The sequence below is a fragment of the Siphateles boraxobius genome, unplaced genomic scaffold (assembly GCF_051911475.1).
Source record: "Siphateles boraxobius isolate OS27281-9 unplaced genomic scaffold, OSU_SipBor_1 19, whole genome shotgun sequence".
Lineage (NCBI taxonomy): Eukaryota > Metazoa > Chordata > Actinopteri > Cypriniformes > Leuciscidae > Siphateles > Siphateles boraxobius.
The window spans coordinates 5,786,701-5,808,795 of NW_027508799.1; the positions used below are offsets into that span (position 1 = coordinate 5,786,701).

The 22,095-nt window shown below is 43.8% G+C and overlaps 4 non-coding genes across 4 annotated transcripts; all 4 read left to right on the forward strand.

Moving 5' to 3' along the window:
• The first annotated feature begins 9,350 nt into the window (after window positions 1–9,350).
• Window positions 9,351–9,422, forward strand: trnaq-uug (transfer RNA glutamine (anticodon UUG)). Its single transcript has one exon. It is a non-coding gene; the product is annotated as a tRNA-Gln (tRNA).
• An 858-nt stretch (window positions 9,423–10,280) lies between these two features.
• On the forward strand, window positions 10,281–10,353 carry trnai-aau (transfer RNA isoleucine (anticodon AAU)). The gene has a single exon. It is a non-coding gene; the product is annotated as a tRNA-Ile (tRNA).
• Window positions 10,354–10,446: 93 nt separating this feature from the next.
• Window positions 10,447–10,519, forward strand: trnaf-gaa (transfer RNA phenylalanine (anticodon GAA)). Its single transcript has one exon. It is a non-coding gene; the product is annotated as a tRNA-Phe (tRNA).
• Window positions 10,520–11,185: 666 nt separating this feature from the next.
• trnap-agg (transfer RNA proline (anticodon AGG)) lies at window positions 11,186–11,257 on the forward strand. Its single transcript has one exon. It is a non-coding gene; the product is annotated as a tRNA-Pro (tRNA).
• The last annotated feature ends 10,838 nt before the right edge of the window (window positions 11,258–22,095 follow it).

Sequence of the window (22,095 nt, forward strand, 5' to 3'; positions counted from 1 at the left end):
CCAAAAACCCTCCATCTACCTGACGGGGCATCGCCAGAGGTTAAGTGGTTTCCAGCGGTTTTGAAAAAAAAGTTGAAACTTTACAGGTGTCAAAGTACTGGGTTTACTTTGGATTTCACGTCACTACATCGAGGTAAGAAACCGACAATGTTGTTATATTTAGTTAAGTGACTTGCACTAGTTAGCTAGCGTATTACGTGTACTAACGTTACAAGAACGTCTTATTTATGTAGCAGAGGTCAAGGGTAGCAGCCCGTTTCATTATTTTTAATGAATGTTTACAGTTTTACATGTTTATATCAATATAATTACTATCGTGCATAATGTATGTTATTACGTTGTTATGCTTAAAATAGCTAGCCTATCATATAGATTACCTCGTACCGCTATATTGGTGAATTATGCATGACGTTAACATTAATTAGCCTACAGTTTTGGGCGCCGGTTTTTACCAGAGGTAAAATAATTTGTGTCTGTTCATTTCAGCTGTAATTCAATACATAGGCTAACCATAAAACTGCGCCTTTATTAACATTAACATTACGTTGTATGACGTAATATGGGCCTTGTGTTGTTTAAGTGGGCTATAATCGATAATAATCATAATGTGGGCTAATTGTAAGTCTATGTAATCGAAATGGTATGTAATAATCTGATTTTTATGGAGTTATGGGTAACACTTTACTTGAAGGGGTGTGCATAAGACTAACATGACACCTTCATAATCATGACATGACACATGTTATGAATATGAAGGAGGTTTCATGCATGTTTATGACAACTGTCATTAAGGGTCATTCGCTCAATTATGACATTTTTAATGCAAATATGACATTGTTTGAGATGTCTTTGTTATGACAGCTTGACATAAACCAATACATCATAACCTGTCAGTGTCTTTGTCATGACAACTTGACATTACTAAGACAACACAACCTGCCATAAACATGACATAGCAGATTAATTATCAAACTTAAGAAACCACATAGCTTTATTGGTTAACATTACATTAAACTGTCAGGTGGTTGGTTTTGATATTGGCTGTCATGAGGCCATTATAACTGTTTAATGACAAATTCAATTTGTACCACTGTAGTTGAGGTCACGAAAAATATTCATGACACAGTTATAATGGCCTCATGACAGCCAATGTCAAAACCAACCACATGCCAGTTTAACTTAATTTAATGTCAAGTTGTCATGACAAAGACACTGACAGGTTATGATGTTATGGTTTATGTCAAGGTGTCATAACAAAGACATCTTAAACAATGTCATATGTGCATTCAAAATGTCATTATTGAGCGAAAGACACTTAATGACAGTTGTCATAAACATGCATAAACCCTACTTCATATTCATGACATATGTTATGTCATGGTTATGAAGGTGTCATGTCAGTCTTATGTACACCCCTTCAAGTAAAGTGTTACCGAGTTATGTTATGGCATATACCCACACACCACAATATCCCTTCCTCCCAAAATATCAAACTATAACCTTGTCCAAAAACACTGAGATGAAATATGTGCTATGTGAAATAAATGTATGAAATGGATTAACTACCCTACTGAATAGTCATAAACTTTGTATTTTGCCACACGCTTTCTTTTATTGGAAGATGGCTTCCAAGCACAAGAAGCACAGGGCTATGAGTGAGGCTATGAGTGAGGGTGAATGGATGACCCGCCTGCGCAGATTTGCCACACAGGGGGTCTGGCCTTCTGAGGAAGGAAACAGACCGGCACCACGCCAGAAGAAATGGCATGACCTGTATCAGAAGGTAAACTTGGGCATGTATATAAACACAGGGAAGCTATGTCATATATAGAGGGAGCAGATAGTTATGATTCACTGTCATATGTTACAGATTGAGAAGTGTCCACTGCAACACAGGGGGCAAATGTCTCTGTTTGGGGGGACACAGACATGTGACTGTGGTTTCCATACAAAAAAGGTATAAGTGTTTCACAAAACTGTAATGTGTTGATGGTGTATTGTGTATTTTTGAATTAAATTTCCTTTTCTGTGAAACTGTAGCCTTCCAGTTTGGCCCCTGTGGCCCCTGTGTCAACCACACCATCCACGTCACCACCTGTAACACCAGGGCAGTCAGGAACAACATCTGGAAAAGCACCTTTAAAGCCTACTTTAACTTTGGCATCGGTAAATGCATGTCTTTGCAGATATTTATGTTATCATATGTTATAGCATTTTAAATGCTTCACATAATGTTACTAATTTCTTTTTGTCAGTTTACAAAGCCACGGTATGGTGGGGCCCATGGTGCAGCTTTAAAGCCAAACCTAGGTGTGGCAAGGACGCATGCAACCAAGGTATATAGTCAAAAAAATGAATATTTCATTCCATAAAGATATGCTGAGTTTATCTAATCATTGTTACTGCAATACCTGATAATGATATATTATTTCATTCAATATTGTAAACTGTGTTCTCTTAATCTTGCAGCCTATTAGCACTTCTGCATTGTCCAGCCCTGCATCTAGGACACCATCTCCTGCACGCAGTCCCAGGCTGTATATTCAGACCGTCTCCCCCCTGTCTCTTCCTCCTTCTTCTGTGTCTGAAGCCACCTCTGCTTCCTGTACTCCAGGAGCTGCTTCTAGAGTTGTGAGAGACTCTTTCATTTAATCGTTTTCTTCACACTAATATTGTTGGATCACATAATTATGCCACATTTTGAACAAACATTCCTCATAAGTGGCTTGTAATCATATCTACTGTATGTGTTTGCCTTTTTTAATACATTAGGAAGTGTCAGCCGCTGCCTCCTCTGGGACGTCCTCGGCTCCTCTCACCCCTGTGATCAGCTCCACCTGTGTTCCCTCTGCTGCTCCATTTGTGGCTGGATCCTCTGTTCAACCTGCCGAGGATAGGGTGATCGCTCCAGGTTCAGAGTCTGGATGGCTTCCCGCAAAGTTGATGAAAACCATACCACCACAGGGTCAGAAATGGATTTCAGCAGCTTTGTGGAAGCAAATATCGGCTTCGTACTGACCTGAAGCTGTGGTATGATCCACCAGAGCCAGCTCTGATCTATCACCAAGGCCCCGCTCCAGAGCGCTTCTTTACACACCGGCTTCTACTGTGGATGCCATACCACCTCTGGAAGGTCAGGCTGTCCTGTCCTGTGTGTGGGAGACAGCTCACAGGCTATGGGGCACACAAGAGAGCCCGTCAGGTTCTGGATGTGGACCAGTACTACCTTATGATCACGGAGACTCTCTGGTGCAGTGGGTGCAAAACGGCCTTAATTTCCACCAGCAAGGCCATCTTGGACCAGCTGGACTTAGCCCACAGACTGGAATTTAGGCTGATCCTAACTCGAAAGTGAGTATACTGAGATTACTTAGCTTGTGTAACAAATGTTTGTCATTTAAAACACAATTGAGATGAGCTGGTTTTAATGTTTGTGTCTTTCTGTCTCTCTTTCCCTTTGTTTTATTCAGGTATGCCTGTGACATGCGGGTCATAAGGTTCCTGAGGGAGAGGGCCCTGGGCAACAGCCCCTCTCGCTTAGTGAGGCAGCTGCGGGAGAACCACAGCGAGGAGTGGCTGAAGCGTCTTTGCCGATACCTTGGTGCCTGCTCAGACTTCATCTCCCAGCCAAGCCTGCTCCCTGTGAGGTTTCAGGAGCCACCTGAGCCCGAAACTATCCCCTCCCACAGGTGGATGCTGGCTGTTTATGGGCGAGATATCTTGTGCAGGATTGACCATATTAAGCCAGCATAACGTCCACATATGGCTGCATTCTGAAGATGGACTCAACCAAAAAGGTAACTGTTTTTACATTTCAATCAAAAGAATTGAAAATACACCATTAGTAGTAGTACAGTAGTATGTAAGTAATGTTCCATATATAAGTAATTTAGCATCACTCACTGTCTTTTCTGTGTGATTACAGATCACAAAGAAGCTATCGGGGTTTGCAAAGGGGACAGCTATGTGGATAACATCTGTCAGCAATGAGGTGGGCCAGATCCTCATTAGTGTTCTGACAGCTCAGGAGGGTCCAGCCCTGGACCGAATGGCAGTTGACCTCATCCGGAGGTACACTGATGCGGTTGTGGCTCCGCCTCAGCTCCTCTATGTGGACTGCGACTGCTGTCGGGAGGGCACTGGGCAGACCAAGCTCAAGCAGCGATTTGGTGGGTGGCCAGACTTGGTGGTGAAGCTGGACATCTACCATTTCATGCGGTGACTGGCAGCTGGGTGCACTAAAGATGCACATCCTCTTTACCCCATTTACATGGCACGCATGTCTTGCTGCATTTTTGAATGGGACAGTGGGGATGTGTCTCTGCTGAGGCAGGCCAAGAGGGAGCAGCTGAAACATGAAGGTGTCGCTGGTATCACCGACACTATGGTGGACCAACGGATCACCAAGGATGAATTGGCCCTGCACTGCCGAAGGCGGACAAGAGGAGAGCAGCAGACCATTCTGATGATCGAGCACCTCCTCAGCGAGCTGATGGGGGTAAAGTGTCGAGACCTTCTTGGTGTCCCTCTCTTGGACCAGGAGAGGATGCAGCACATCTGGCAAGTCCGGATGAGGCACGTAAAGTGCATTCAGGATGAACCAGGTGTGCTGCTCTACACACAGACTGGCAAAACCACCAAAGATGGTATTGTGCTGCCAAAATACAGATGCGCAAGGGGCTCCACATCGCTGGAGTCCTTTCATCTACACCTCAACAGGTTCATTCCAGGTCAGTATAAATCATTATTCATCAGAAATATTAAGGGTGACACAATGAATGTCTTTCAAATAGCATAGCACAAAAAAAGTAATGTAACGTTATTGATCTTATCTAAAGGAACAAGCGCCAACAGCTTAAATTTCCAGCTGTACCTCCTGGAAGGCTTGAACAGGTGGAATCAGGACCGTAAAATGGCATCTCTGGCAGGCACACCTCCGTCCCTGTTAAGCTACTCCGGGGACCTGGTGCACTGTGTCAACACCCACAGTGTTAAGGTACTTGGAAGACAGCTTGTACCGTCTTTTCAGCCACCATCTGTCTATACTGGTGAGTTTCAGCTGTAAATTGCTTTTTATATTGCATAAAAATAGAATATTTTTATATTATTTTTCTGAAAACTGATTTCCCTCTACTGTGTTCTCCTGTCTGTCCCAGGTGACCTCATAGGTATAGATTACCTGTACCGTCAAACAGGGCAGGCCATGCAGGATGTGGATCCTGACTCTGAGGTGACAGAACAGATGTTGTAGGATGTGGGCACGGAGGAGGAGTTGGAGGATGAGGGATTCGGATATGTCAGTTTGGACCTTAACCTGGATCCCACTATTGAGGTGCTGGACCTGTCCCCTGGCACATCACCCACCGCAATCAGCGTAACTAGCACTCCTGCCTCTGTCCAGACTGGGTCTGCTAACACCACCACAGCAGCACCTAATCAACAACTGGTAACTATTCTTAATAATAAAAGTACAAGTAGTATTATTTGTATAGCACTATTAACTTTATTTGTTTAGCACAATGAAAAGAAAAATAGAAACAAACTAAATACCATTAATACAATCTAAAGAGTAAATAGATTAATAAAAAAGCAAAGTAAAAAAGATAAATTAAATTCCATAAACATGTTTTTCCCCCTTTTTTCAGTCTTACAACTGGATGACCAGGGTGCCCTCTGGTCCATCCTCTGCCACAACCACCTACGCCGCCTCTGGTCCATCTGCCATGACTGGTCCATCCTCCACGACCACCCACGCCGCCTCTGGTCCATCCACCATGACCACCCACGTCGCCTCTGGTCCATCCACCATGACCACCCACAGCGCCTCTGGTCCATCCACCATGACCACTCACAGCGCCTCTGGTCCATCCACCATGACCACCCACAGCGCCTCTGCTCCATCCACCATGACCACTCACAGCGCCTCTGGTCCATCCTCCACGACCACCTACGCCGCCTCTGGTCCATCTGCCATGTCTGGTCCATCCTCCACGACCACCCACGCCGCCTCTGGTCCATCCACCATGACCACCCACGCCGCCCCTGGTCCATCCACCATGACCACCCATGCCGCCTCTGGTCCATCCACCATGACCACCCACAGCGCCTCTGGTCCATCCGCCACAACCACCCACACCGCCTCTGGTCCATCCAACATGACCACCCACGCTGCCTCTGGTCCATCTGCCATGACCACCCACACTGCCTCTGGTCCATCTGCCATGACCACCTACCCCTCCATCCTTCCTCTCCCGACCACTCTCACTGTCTCTGTTGCTGCAGCCACTGCTCCTCCAGCAGTGCAACCAGTGCCTGAGCAACCACTGGTAAGACTTTTTGTGACAAGTACATTGTGATGGTTGTGTTGTTCTTCTGCTTGTGATATTGTATCTTTATAACATTGATTTACTCTTATATTTTACCAGGCTGTGGATGAGTGCAGTGTACCAGAGTGGACAACCTGGCAGGCTACTTGGTGGGGCTTAGGGTGGAAACTGGGCAAACTCTGAGCCACCAGCAGGCCAGTACCATCATTGCCCTATGGCAAAGCCTGCTTCCGTATGACCAGCAGAGAGTGGCGTACGCTGCCCGGCACCAGGTGCGTCTTACAACAGGACGCTTCAGGTGCTCAAAAACCAAGCCTGAATTCACGCCTGGTGTGGACAGCATGACCCGTTGCGTCCTTGGGTCAACAGGATCCCCTGCTCAGTGGCCAGACTGTTGCCGCCTGGTAGAGTCTATCTTTGTTAAACTGTGTGATATTCACAGGAGCCCAAAAAAATTGGGAAATCATGCCGTAACAAGATGGACTCTAATTCTGAGGGACTACAGCAAGATTCGGCAGCTGGTCCTGTGCAATGGTACTGTGATGGAGAATACCACCCTGCAATTGTTTGAGGTGAATCAAACAACCTTAATTCAGTGGCACAACAAGCGGCTGAAGAGGCAAGAATGTGCCATCCTGCTTCAGGGTGTGAACTTGCCACTCCCCATTCCTATTGCTGCTAGGCCTCTCCCCCCTGGACAGATTCGCCCCACTGCAGCACCCCTACAGCCTGGTCCCCAACACCGCTACCACTTGCCTGAAAGCACAGTGGGAAAGGCAGTGGACAAGCGAAAGTCTGCAGTTCCAGCTCCGCACCCCACTCCTCCAAAAGTTTTCCGGCCAAGGCAGTTGTTCCCTGCTGATTCTGCCCCTTTACCTGTTGTCCCCAACCCCAGTCCTGCATTTGCCCCCATTGTCCAAACACCTGTTTCTGCTCCTTCACCTGTCATCCCCAACCCCAGTCCTGCCTTTGGCCCGTTTGTGTTTTTGTGTCCAGCTCCAGTTCCTGCCGTCCGGCAGATTGCTCCTGCTGGCCCCATTCCCTCCCCACCACCTGCTCGGAGGCCCTACGTCCGCACTGTGGACAAAAACAAGTGCAGTCTGTGCCACCAGCCCCGCAACAAAGATACTGGCCACAGCCAGTATTATGGCCACATTTACTGTCCCCAGACTGCTGTTATGCCACTTGACCAGTGGATGGAGGAGATGAAGAAGAAGAGGGCAGATATAAAAAAAAAATTTTTGTTTATTTCAAAATGCTACATGTTTGTGTGTGCGCATCCGTTAGGGTCATTTGTTCACCCTCCATGAAGCTAATTTGTTCATTTGCTTTTTAAATAAGTTCATTTACCCCATATGAGACTATGTAAGCTTACGTAAAGCTTTTTTGTTTGTAAATAGTCCACAACCTGTTATATACTGTGTGTGTGTGTGTGTTTAAAAAAATATGGACGTAGTATCCATGACGTCACCCGTAGGTTTCTGAAGAGCGTTTTTGAAGCCTAAAGTGGGCGGAGTCACTCGTCGCCATCTTGGAAGCGCGTCACAGTGCGTCACTCCCGGATAAGCGAAAATGGGCAAAAAGGCGGGACGTGGGTGGTGTTGAGGTGCCTGGATGCTGAAACTACGCCCGCCTAGCTCGACGTGATCGAGTTTGCTCAGGCTAAGCTAATGTGCTACTGGCCTCGCGCTAAAGTGACAGCTGACTTGAAGTAGACCTAAAGCCAATAGTTAAAGTTTATGTTTTTGCCCTTGGAAATACTATAATAGTTAAAAGACATAACTAACCATGAGACTAACGTGTATTGTGATGCATTATTATTCTCATGCAGTAACTTACAATATTTGCTCTGAGTGTGTGTGTGTGTGTGTGTGTGACAGTGATAAATGCGCATACATGTCAGTCAGCGCGGCAATGCACGTCAAGTTCGTAGAGAGCTTTATTCAGTCCATTTTAAATTCTGATAGATATTACCTAAGAAGTTCAAGTAATGCACTAGAAATCCGCGCTCATTTAAGGGACGAAAAGAAAGCACTGACACCTGCAGGATTTAATCTGACGGTAACTTTACTTTTTATTGAACACTAAAAGCATATTATAACATAGTCTATCTGCTCCGTAAGATCAACGGTAAGTTACAGCAGAACGAGTGTGGCCTCTATACCTTAGACGTTTTTAAATCTGAACTCCAAAAAGCAACGATATTGTCAGACATCCATGAGTGCATGTTCACAGAGGAAAACAACTGAAGAACAGCGCTGGTTGTTCTCTCGATACTCGACAACGACGGAATCCAACGGCGTGGGCGAAGGTATAAGGGCGGCGTGTAATAAACTGTATGAAATAATCCCGAAAAGAGTACAAACACGGCAGAGATGACAAGTTCAGCAGCTGGAATCAGCTGAGGTGACATGATGGCTAACAGAGAGCAGACAAACGGCTAGTAATAACAGCAGCGGCAATCCACCTGTCACTCAAGTGGCCACGCCCTTGATTATGCAGGAATTTAATGCTTAATATAATTTAAACGGATGAGTTATAAAAAAATTCACCCCCCTCACAGTTGTCATGAAGGGCAAAATTAGCTGTATAGACCAAAACAACTTAAGGCACCAGGCTGTAAACATAATTTTTTCGGCTGTAAAGTTGGGCAGTTTAACATGGGGGAGATACAGATTTGGCTCACTTTTGCAGTCAGCCTCAAGCGGCCAGTCGATGAATTGCAGTTTAATTCACTTCCGTGTTGGTTTCAAGAGGGAGACAGGGAGGTTGCCGCTTGGTGTGTCTGTGCGTGCGCGTGTCTGTGAGTGTGTGTGCGTGCGTGCGTGCATGTGTGCATGCGTCTGTGTATGTATTGTTCCCCACCTTTAACGGAGTTGGGAGAACGTTACACTGAAGATCTAAAGGTCCCTGGTTCAATCCCGGGTTTCGCCAGAGGAACCACGTCCGCCTCTTTTAGTCTACCTGATTCCACCTAGCCTCATCGCTATCTGCCTCTCAGACAACCAGCTAGCAGGGTGTGTTGGTTCCATGGTGTAATGGTTAGCACTCTGGGCTTTGAATCCAGTGATCTGAGTTCAAATCTCGGTGGAACCTTTTTAGGTTTTTTTGCGGAAGGGAGGGAAAAAACAGAGGTGATGCGCAACTGCTGACGTGGCAGTGAAATTGGCACTCTCAAACCGAGTCGGAATTGGGGAAACATGGGCTTAAAAAGCAAAGGCTTCATTTGCTCCTTGCTATCGTGCTTCTGGACTCGATGACTTAAATCTCTGCTGCTCATGGGAAAAGTTGACACACGCCAAGGTTCCATGGTGTAATGGTTAGCACTCTGGGTTCTGAATCCAGCGATCCTAGTTCAAATCTCGGTGGGACCTGCTTTTGCCAGGAATGTGTGCAGTACCTCGTTCAAAAAAACTTTTTCGGCAGCACTGAGCCGCAAGAGCTCATCTAGGTAGTAAAAAGCGTAAAAAGGATGGACAGCACTGGAGAATGCAAGCATCGATCCCGCTACCTCTCGCATGCTAAGCGAACGCTCTACCATGTGAGCTAATTCCCCTCGATGATGGAGAGCAGGTGTCCATCGCTCTCAAAGACAAAGACGAGGCGCAATCCCTAGCACGTGTGCAGGTGCTGCAGCGGGATTTCCAATGACCACAAAAAAAGAGGCAGGATTTCCTTTGTTCTGGCAACTTTGCACTGGCTACCTTTAAATTGTAGATTTAATCAAAAAATTGCGCTTTAAGCCATGCAAGCTGAAATGTTTGCGGCCCGGCAGCAAGGAGGATGTATGTTTCGGCTCGTTGGTCTAGGGCTATGTTTCTCGCTTAGGGTGCGAGAGGTCCCGGATTCAAATCTCGGACGAGACAATTATTAGGCTTTGCTTTTAATCTCTTCAGCCTGATTAGGGCAACCAGGATATTTCTGAGAAATTGGGGATAAAATGTGCCGGAGAGAGGCGGGTTAGCTCAGTTGGTTAGAGCGTGGTGCTAATAACGCCAAGGTTGCGGGTTCGATCCCGTACGGGCCACTCATTTTCTCTCTGGGACCTTCGCTCTGCTCTTCTCGAAAATGACGGGCGGTCTCCCAGACATCGCGGCTGGCTAAACCACACAAGTACCTAGCCGAATTAGCTCAGTTGGGAGAGCGTTAGACTGAAGATCTAAAGGTCCCTGGTTCAATCCCGGGTTTCGGCAGAGGAACCACGTCAGCCTCTTTTACTCTACATGATTCCACCTAGCCTCATCGCTATATGGCTCTCAGACAGCCAGCTAACAGGGTGCGTTGGTTCCATGGTGTAATGGTTAGCACTCTGGACTTTGACCCAGCAATCCGATTTCAAATCTCGGTGGAAACTTTTTAGGTTCTTTGCGGAAGGGAGGGAAAAAACAGAGGTGATGCGCAACTGCTGACGTGGCAGTGAAATTGGCACTCTCAATCCGAGTCGGAATTGGGGAAACATGGGCTTAAAAAGCAAAGGCTTCATATTTCCTTGCTATCGCAAGGAGCCGCACTGAGCCGCAAGAGCTCATCTAGGGAGTGCCCCTTGAAGGGGGGCGTAAAAAGGATGGACAGCACTGGAGAATGCAGGCATCGATCCCGCTACCTCTCGCATGCTAAGCTAGCGCTCTACCATTTGAGCTAATTCCCCTCGATGATGGAGAGAAGGTGTCCATCGCTCTCAAAGACAAAGACGAGGCGCGATCCCTAGCAATGACCACAAAAAAGAGGCCGCATTTCCTCTGTGCTGGCAACTTTGCACTGGCTACCTTTTAATTGTAGATTTAATTAAAAAATTGCGCTTTAAGCCATGCAAGCTGAAATGTTTGCAGTCCGGCAGCAGCAGGGAGGATGTATGTTTCGGCTCGTTGGTCTAGGGGTATGATTCTCACTTAGGGTGCGAGAGGTCCTGGGTTCAAATCCCGGACGAGCCCATTATTAGATTTTGCTTTTAGTTCAAAGTTTGTTTTTATTGATTTTTACAATATAAATCACATTCACAATCCCCCACCCCTCACCATCCACTTTAAGAATGATGCCCATACTATCCATTACTTCAAAATGGAATTGTAAGAACCGAGCATACATACAATATTTACAAACATGCTAACAAACATAAACCTCCAACCAAATACATAAACAAATTAAAAAAAATTAAAAAAATAAAAAACGAAAAAAAATAAAAACAATAGTAGTGGCATTATTCAAATAGACGTATCGACATAGTCAAGAAAAGATCGCCACATCTTAAAAAATTGTTTTTCTGATCCTCTGAGTGAATACCTAATTTTTTCGAGGCAGAGACAGGACATCATATCTCTAATCCATTGAGTATGAGTGGGTGGCAAGGGATCTTTCCACTTTAATAATATTGCTCTACGTGCAAGTAGGGAAGAGAAAGCAAGGACTTTACACATTGATGCTGACAACCATACGTCCTCTGGGGCAACTCCAAATAATGCCACCAGAGGTTCTGGCTCTAATCTATGCTGAAGAACCACAGAAAGGGTGTGAAATATCGAACGCCAGTAACGCTCTAATTTGGGGCATGTCCAGAACATGTGAGTTAGCGTTCCCTCGGTACATTGACATCTATTGCACATAGGGCTAGTACCAGGAAACATTCGAGCTAGTTTAACTTTGGATATATGAGCTCTGTGTACAACTTTAAACTGTATAAGTGAATGCCAAGCACACATTGACGATGAGTGGACCTGTTTAAGGACACAGTTCCAGGTGTCTTCGGAGAGTGGTCTGTCAAGGTCTTCCTCCCAAGCTCTCTTAATGTTATCCAGGGATGAAGATGCCAGATTGATAATTAAATTGTAAATAGTAGCAATTGAGCCCTCGGCCAATGTATTACATTAAAGGAACCTATCCAAAGGATTTTCGGAGGGCATCGCTGGGAAGTCTGGTATAAGTGACTTAACGTAATGTCTTACTTGCAAGACTCTAAAGAAATCTGACTTGGTAAGACCAAAACGTGATACCAATTGTTCAAAGGAAGCAAATACATTATCCAAAAATAAGTCTTTGAAACATTTTATCCCCTTTTGAGAAAAACTATTGAATGAACCATCCTGCATTGAGGGCGAAAAAAAAATGATTACGGAACACAGGGCTAAGAAGAGAGGGGTCCCTAAAACCAAATGACTTCCTGAATTGGATCCAAATCCTCAACGAGTGTTTCACCACTGGGCAATCGACCGGAATATAAGAGGTAGACTGTAGTTTAGATGCAAGCATTTATTTCCATGTCCACCCAGGACGGTCTATTGGGCAAAAGGTGATAATGCCACCAATAAAGTGTATTTCGTATGTTAGCTGCCCAGTAGTAAAACTTAAAATTGGGTAAGGACATACCACCATTGCATCTAGGCCTCTGAAGGTATGCTTTGCGTAAGCGAGGGTGCTTACCATTCCAAATAAAAGAAGAGATAACAGAGTCCAAAGACTTAAAAAAAGACAGGGGAATAAATAAAGGTAAACACTGAAAGAGATAAAGAAATTTAGGAAGCACCACCATTTTAATAGAATTAATGCGCCCAATGAGAGAAATCTTTATAGGGGACCATTTAGAGAGATCTTTCTTAATCCGTTCAAGAAGCATGCCAAAATTATGTTTAAGAAGATGCTTATGATGGCGAGTGATACAGACCCCAAGATAAGTGAACTTATTTTTTGCTAGTTTCAGTGGTATGTTTGAATACTGTAGTTGTGTAACTACCTCGTTAATTGGGAAAAATTCACTCTTGTGCAGATTAAGCCTATAACCAGAAAACCGACCAAAATTCTCAATCAAGGATAGAGCTGCGGGTAAAGAAGTTTGTGGATTTGACATAAAAAACAGTAGATCGTCTGCATATAGAGTTACCTTATGGACGGTCTCACCACGGGTAATTCCAGTGATCTGCTGACTCTGGCGTAGGGCGATTGCTAAAGGCTCAATAGCTAGGGCAAATAGTAGTGGGCTTAGCGGACAGCTCTGTCGAGTGCCGCGGTGCAAGTTAAATGGCCTAGAGTGCAGACCATTGCTTAGGACTACTGCAGAAGGGGTACTGTAGAGTAATTTAATCCAAGAGAGAAGGATCGGGCCAAATCCAAATTTTTCCAAAACTAAAAAAAGGTACTCCCACTCAACCCTGTCAAACGCCTTCTCTGCATCTAAAGAAACAACACATTCTGGGATGGCCTGGTTCAGAGAGTATACCACATTGAGTAAGCGGCGGATATTAAAAAATGATTGACGATTCTTTATGAACCCTGTTTGATCAGGAAAGACGATAGTGGGGAGGACATCTTCAAGTCTAGAGGCAAGCACCTTCGCTTAAATTTTAACGTCGCAGTTGAGCAAAGAAATTGGCCTATAAGACGCAGAGTCTAAGGGGTCTTTATCCTTTTTGAGTAATAAAGAGATACAGGCTTGATTTAACGTTGGGGGAAGAGTCCCAGTCTTAAGAGACTCAGAAAAAACAGATGTCAAAAAAGGAACAAGTTGAACTGAGAATTTTTTATAGAATTCTGACGGAAAGCCGTCAGGTCCCGTGGTTTTGCCAGATTGTAGAGATGAGATAGCAGCCGCCATTTCCTCCCGAGTAATCGGTACTTCTAAAAGGTTACGAACATCCAAGGATAACGTGGGGACATTTAGTCGGTCGAGAAAATCTTCGATATCCCCCTGCGAAGAGGAGTCAGATGTATACAAAGTAGAATAAAAATCTCTAAACTTGTCATTAATAGTATTTGGATCAGGTGTGACCTCCCCGTTATCTAGACGAAGACCATTTATAATTTGTTTTGCACGTAGCCCTCGCAGCTTATTAGCTAAAACTTTCCCGGATTTCTCCCCACTTTCATAAAAAACACTCCTAGTTCTTCTCAAAAGGCCCTCTATCTCATTGGTTGAAAGCAAGTCAAGCTCTGATTTAAGTTTAAGATGTTTATTATACAGATCTGGCGTGGGAGACCTAGCATATTGTTCATCTAACTTTGAAATATCATTAGCGAGTAAGATTTGTTTTTCTTTAGAGAGCTTCCTTTTATTAGCAACATATGAAATAATTTGGCCTCTAATATATGCCTTAAGGGCCTCCCACACTGTTGAATCTGAAATGTCTACTGATTTATTAACGCTTAGAAAAAAAGGAATTTGGTCAGCAACAAAGGAAACAAAATTATCATCTGCCAAGAGTGAAGTATTGAAACGCCAGTTCCTCCTAGGGGAAGGCAAATTCAGAAAGGTCAAATCAAGAGTAAGAGGAACATGGTCCGATATAATACTACTATGATATGCACAAGACTGAACTCTAGAAATTAAATCGTTATCCAGCATAAAGTAATCAATCCGGGAATAAGAGTGATGAACATTTGAAAAAAAAGAATATTAGGCTTTGCTTTTAATCTCTTCAGCCTGATTAGTGCAACCAGGATTTTTCTGAAAAATTGGGGATAAAATGTGCCAGAGAGAGGCCGGTTACCTCAGTTGGTTAGAGCGTGGTGCTAATAACGCCAAAGTCGCGGGTTCGGTCCCTGTACGGGCCAATCACTTTCTCTCTGGGACCTTCGCTCTGCTCTTCTCGAAAATGACGGGCGGTCTCCCAGACATCCCTGCCGGCTAAACCGCACAAGTATCTGGCCGAAATAGCTCAGTTGGGAGAGGGCTTAAAAAGCAAAGGCTTCATTTGCTCCTTGCTATCGTGCTTCTGGACTCAATGACTTAAATCTCTGATGCTCATGGGAAAAGTTGACACACGCCAAGGTTCCATGGTATAATGGTTAGCATTCTGGGCTCTGAATCCAGCGATCCAAGTTCAAATCTCGGTGGGACCTCCTTTTGCCAGGAATGTGTGCAGTACCTCGTTCGAAAAAACTTTTTCGCCAGCACTGAGCCGCAAGAGCTCATCTAGGGAGTGCCCCTTGAAGGAGGGCGTAAAAAGGATGGACAGCACTGGAGAATTTAGGCATCGATCCCGCTACCTCTCACTTGCGCCTACTGCTTCCTACCGATTGAGCCAAAGTAAGCCCAAAGTAAGCCCACGTGAGCCAATTGTGTTTCTCTGCTGTGGCTTACTTTTGACCAAACGCGTTCTCTCCTGTGGCTTACTTTTGACCAATCGTGTTTCTCTCCTGTGGCTTACTTTTGACCAATCGCCTTTTTCTCCTGTGGCTTAATTTTGACCAATCGCGTTTCTCTCCTGGCTCTGCTCCTGTGGCTTACTTTTGACCAATCGGCGACCGCTATTATTATCGTCATCTTTGCAATCTTTCCAACAGGTAAGTCTATTCTTCACGACTGTATAATCGATCATTATTTATTCATAAACAGTGTTTGTTTTTAGACAATTAAACATGCCAATAAAGCTAGCTAGCGTGTAATAGCATACGTTTTCTTCTGTACATGTGAACCTGCAACTTTACCATGATATACAGTAAAAAACATGTCACTACTGTCAAGATAATTAGCCGACCGCTAATTAACCTGTTAACCGTTTCCAGAGCGTCGGCGCACTGAAGCGGTTTTTTTTTATTTAGTTCAAATTTACTATCAGATTTAATGTTATACCTTGACAAACTATACATCATTAAAAAGATATAATACTCAAGATTCAGTATTTGACCACTATTGTATTCTGAGAAACTTATAGTGACAGTTATGTCTTAATTTGTGTCAGGAGTTATGAAATGAAAAAATGAGTCGATACCTTTAATATGAATTATGAGCGTCAGCTGGTCCATTCATAAAAAACACTCCGTGCTGTCGTCATGACAGCGATTCACAAAACATCGTCCCTCAGGGCTTTAGCTCAAAAATGTGCAGACTTGGAGAAATATTGATATATTCTCATAGATTCACATCATATTTCTATAGACAGGAATAATATTTGTTGAATTTATACCCAAATGCGTCGATGTAATCATTATGATCGCTTCTTACTGAGATGTGCTGTGTTTTCAATTCATACCAATAGCCTGAGGGCGCTATATGCACAATAACAGTCCATATATGGATCACGAAGAAGACCCATAGTCATGTGACATTCCAGGACGTCACTGATACAGAAAGTAGCTGACAGAGATCGCTGTAACATGCAGATAAAGATGTTTTGAAGACAATAAACATGATTGCAATGATATTTGAGTTACCTGTGTTCTTCAAGCCATGCCAGGTATTTCATAATAATAGATTATATTTATAATGCAATGCTAATCGATATAGATTTCATCATCGTGCAGAACACTATAAATAATAAATTTTCTGTCGGATTTTTTTTTATCTGAAGCCAAATTAGATCACAGAAGATTATTTAAAACACTCGACTTGCGTTATAAAGTAAGTTTGGAGCACAAACATGGTTTCAATCTCATAAATGGTCGTGTATTGATGGTGTGCTAAGCTAACATGCTAGCTAGCCCAGGTGCACCTGCCACCAGCAGTTATTGTTTTATGATTTTTTTCTAAATAGGAATGCTTACTGAAATGTTTCAGTGCATTTGATACCAGTTTCAAATATTTAGTGAGAACTTTGATAAAAGAAATTAGGGTTTGAAACCCTATGAATAGCCTGTGAATAGCCAGTCGTTAGTAGCTATAATGCAGACAAAAGAAATGCATATTTAGAGCCATAACCAGTCTGGAGAGGTGTAAATGTGTGCAAGGAGAGACTGACTCTGAATGGGGCTCGTTTGCACCACAAAATAATAGAGACAATAGACTGATTAGATGACTCAGAAGATGACTAAACATCAGTTTGCATTTTAGAGTCTAATCAAAATAAAGTAATTTGACATGATCTTGAAAAACATTTAACTAAATACAGAGTTTTAGACTTATCATTTTCAGATTTTAAATATAAAATGGTCACACATATGGCTTTAGCTGCAGTGCATTTCTAGATTCCTCCAGGGCCAACTTCAATTTTATTTTTATGAAGATGTTTCATGAAAGTAAATTTCTAATAACTTTACAAAACTTTGAAGCTATTTAAACATTTTTTTTTCATTATGACAATAATTATTTCTACATTTACAATAAACTACTAGGTGTCAGCTTTCAAATGAGATCATACTTGTGCTTTTAGTGCAAAGGGTTCATGAACTGTATCTGTTTAAGTTTGGGTATGCCATTTCTGGGGATTTTTCAAAAGTGGCCTTGAAGGTTAACAGGTTAAGCTATATCCTCCTTAAACCATTTTTTGCTGTTGTTAATTTAGTATTTTTTTGTGTCATTCATTACATTATTTTGAGCACAAGAAGATTTTTACTAAAACCTTTAAAAAAAAAAGTTTAATTCATATATGTTATACTATACTATGTTATACACCGGTATACATATTTATGTTATCTTTTTAAATACTATGTTATACATATTTAAAAAGACATGAATAGGCAAAAACAAGTGTTTTTTGCTTCAACAAATGATTCTCAACTATGTTATAAAAGATATACCAAAACGATTTGATATACCATTTTAAGTTTTAGATCTGTTTGATGATCATATTATTATGAATTGTCATAAACGCCTTTATGTTATATATGGTGTTTCTTAGTAATCTCTGCCACAAAAGCTAAACAAAACAAAATGATTTAAGCATGGCATGATACCAGCAAGATTGTACCAAGAAGTGTTATTTATTTTCTTATTAATAAGTTCATCACACTATTTACAATTTGTACACAAGGCAATTCAAAGTGATTCACAGTTGTATAAAAAACAATAATGCTTATGCTCATAATAATAATAATAATCATTAATTATTATAATATTATAATAATTATTTACATAAAAAACAAATGCTGTAGTAAAATACTTTCAGTTGGAATATGACAGCTATGTAATGTTCTGTTTATGCCTGTGTCCTTTCAGATTATGTATGCATACCCGGTTTTACGAAGAACCTCTGAGGGTCGACTCCTTATGGGGCCAACTGAGGAGGCCAATAGGAGGGAGATCGTGTTGGCAGGGAGGGCCAGGTGTAAGGAGGAGGTCCTGGCTGAGGCCACTGCCTTTGTGAGGCAGAATGGAGGGAATCCTGGAGACCAGTTCCTGGTTCTGGCTCACTGCAAGATCCAGTTTGGGAAACACCAGGGTCAGAGGTTCCTGTGGCTGCTGGAGAACTCACTGGGGTATGCCTGCTATCTGGTCAGCAGCATTTTGGGGGAGGAGGAGAGGGACAACCCGCTGTCGGCCAACAAACACCTGTTCCTCAGATACACCTCGCAGATCAGGGAGGTAGGCGAGGCTGTGGAGGTGTATCAGAAAAAACAGGCCATGCTGCAGGAGGCCCAGAGGACAGGAGACTCTGGATGTCTGATGGTGGAGTTTGGGGATTTTAAGGGTAGGTCAATGAAGGAGGTGTATGAGGACCCAAGCAAGGAGGCCCAGGCTCTCATCGCCTACCTGAAGAAGGCAAAGGCCAGGCCTAACACCAATATGGCCCTTTTCAAAGCATACATGCTGAAGAGGCAGGCTCCAGCCCACGTGCCCAACACCACTGTGCCCACTGCATCTGTCCTCACTGCTGCTGTGCCCACTGCCACTGTGTCTGTTCCTCCTCCACCTACTGCCACTAAGAACAGGCCCCTGCAGGCGACCAATGTGAAGGTCCTGTTGGCGCGGGGGAAGCATTTATCTGCTTCACAGCTGGCACAAAAGATTTTGTTTCCAGCCAAACCCTGTAAGTGATTTGCAAGCTTTAAAATCATTACAGTATATATTATCAGAATCAGAATCAGAATCAGAAAGAGCTTTATTGCCAAGTGTGCTTGCACACACAAGGAATTTGTTTTGGTACTGAGGCTTCCAGTGGACATATACAAATACAACATGAAACATAATACTACAAATTATAAGAATAAAAAATAAAAATATACATATATGAGAATAAAACTATCACAGTTGGGTTTAGTCAGAATAGACATTTTCAGATTTACAGATTATGAACCTATTTACAGTGTTTTGAATATTATAAATAAATAAATCTACATATAAGTATCACCTGAGTTGTGGGATATTGCACTAAACAGTGGGAGTATTGCACTTACAGGCATATGCCTTGGGAGGAGTGTTACCTGTTCAGGAGGGAAATGGCCTGTGGGAAGAAACTGTTCCTGTGCCGAGATGTTCTTGTGGCCAGTGATCTGAGTCTCCGTCTTGACGGTAACAGTTCAAACAGGTGGTGTCCAGGGTGAGTGGAGTCTGTGATGATTTTACCTGCTCTCTTCCTCACTCTGGAAGAGTACAGGTCCTGGAGGTTTGGCAGGGGGGCACCAATAATCCTCTCCGCAGTCCGGACTGTCCGTTGTAGTCTCCTGATGTCTGATTTGGTAGCTGAACCAAACCAGACAGTGATGGAAGCGCACAAGACAGACTCAATGACGGCTGAGTAGAACTGAATCAGCAGATCCTGTGGCAGGTTGAACTTCCTCAGCTGGCGAAGGAAGTACAGTCTCTGCTGGGCCTTTTTCACAGTGGAGTCAATGTGATTGTCCCACTTCAGGTCCTGAGAGATGATAGTGCCCAGGAACCTAAATGACTCCACTGCTTCCACAGTGCTGTTCATGATGGTGAGTGGGAGGAGTGCTGAGCTGTTCCTCCTGAAGTCCACGATCATCTCCACTGTTTTGAGCGTGTTCAGCTCAAGGTTGTTATAACTGCACCAGGCAGCCAGCTGTTCAACCTCCAGTCTGTAAGCAGACTCGTCACCGTTTCGGATGAGACCGATGACAGTGGTGTCGTCTGCAAATTTCAGGAGCTTGACAGTGGGGTCTTTAGAAGTGCAGTCATTAGTGTACAGGGAGAAGAGCAGTGGGGAGAGAACGCACCCTTGGGGAGCACCAGTGCTGATTGTGAGTGTCTTGGATGTGTGTTTCCCCAGTCTCACTCGCTGCTGCCGGTCCGTCAGGAAGCTGGTGATCCACTGACAGATCGAGGATGGTATGGAGAGCTGGGTCAGTTTGGCTGTGAGAAGACCAGGCATGATGGTATTGAAGGCCGAACTGAAGTCCACAAAGAGGATCCTTGCATAAGTCCCTGGTCTGTCGAGATGTTGCAGGATATAATGCAGTCCCATGTTGACTGCATCATCCACAGACCTGTTTGCTCTGTAAGCAAACTGAAAGGGATCCAGCAGGGGTCCAGTGATGTCCTTCAGGTGGGCCAGCACCAGTCTTTCAAACGACTTCATGACCACAGACGTGAGAGCGACAGGTCTGTAGTCATTAAGTCCAGTGATTTTGGGTTTTTTGGGGACAGGAATGATAGTGGAGCGTTTGAAGCAGCAGGGAACTTCACACTGCTCCAATGATCTGTTGAAGATCTGCGTGAAGACCGGGGCCAGTTGGTCAGCGCAGGCTTTTAAACAAGCAGATGAGATGCCGTCTGGGCCTGAGGCTTTCCTAGTCTTCTGTTTTTTGAAGACTCGGCTCACGTCCTCCACACAGACCTTAAGCTCAGGTTGGATGGCAGGAGGGGGGAGTGATAATTGGAGAACAGGAGGTGATGCTGAATGTGTGAAGTGCAGATCAGACCGGGTGTGTGGTGTGAATGAGGGCTTTTCAAACCGGCAGTAAAATGAATTTAAATCGTCAGCCAGGTGTTGATTGTCCACAGATCGAGGGGATGGTGACTTGTAGTTGGTAATGTTCCTCAGGCCATTCCAGACTGATGATGGGTCGTTGGATGAAAACTGTTTTTTCAGTTTATCAGAGTAGTTCCTTTTAGCAACTCTGATCTCCTTTGTCAATCTGTTTCTGGCCTGGTTATACAAGATTTTATCCCCACTTCTGTAAGCATCCTCTTTGGCATGACGAAGGTGTTTGAGTTTCCCAGTAAACCATGGTTTATCATTAGTGAATGATAAGAATGTCCTGGTAGGAATGCATGTATCCTCACAGAAACTTATATATGATGTTACAGTATCTGTGAGCTCATCCAGATCATTGGTAGCAGCTTCAAAAACAGTCCAATCAGTGCAATCAAAGCAGGCCTGTAGATTCTGCTCTGCTTCATTAGTCCATCTTTTCACAGTCCTTATTCCAGGTTTAGCTGATTTCAGTTTCTGCCTGTAGGTCGGTATGAGATGAACCAAACAGTGATCAGAGAGCCCCAAAGCTGCCCGTGGGACGGAGTGATATGCATTTCTTATTGTGGTGTAACAATGGTCCAGTATATTACTGTCTCTGGTGGGACATGTAACGTGCTGTCTGTATTTTGGTAGTTCACGGGAAAGATTTGCTTTGTTAAAATCCCCAAGAATGATTAAAAGAGAGTCTGGGTACCTTTGTTCCGTTTCAGATATTTGTTCAGCCAGCTGTTGTAGCGCCGCGCTCGCGCACGCGTCTGGAGGGATGTAAACATTCACGAGAATGAAAGAGGAAAATTCCAGAGGCGAGTAGAAGGGTTTACAGTTTATGAAATGTGCCTCTAAATTAGGAGAGCACATCTTCTTCAGTGTTGTTACAGTATGCAGTATATATGTCTAACGAAAATACGTGTTCAACAGCTGCAGGACCACGTGTACCTCCTGCGTCTGAGTCCGCAGCCCGGAGACAGCTCTTTACGTGTGGTGAGTATCACTTAACGCATACAAGTGTGTTGGTGACATGTGCTTAGTGTTTTATGTTATTTTACAGACTCTGCTGCTATGAATTTTTTTGAGGAGGAAGATGACCTGGAGATGGTAACTGTAGCCTCGCAAGCTGAGGAACAACTTCCTCAAGGTATGTAAATCTTAAACAATATTTTACAAACAATTACAAATAAAACAAAACAGTA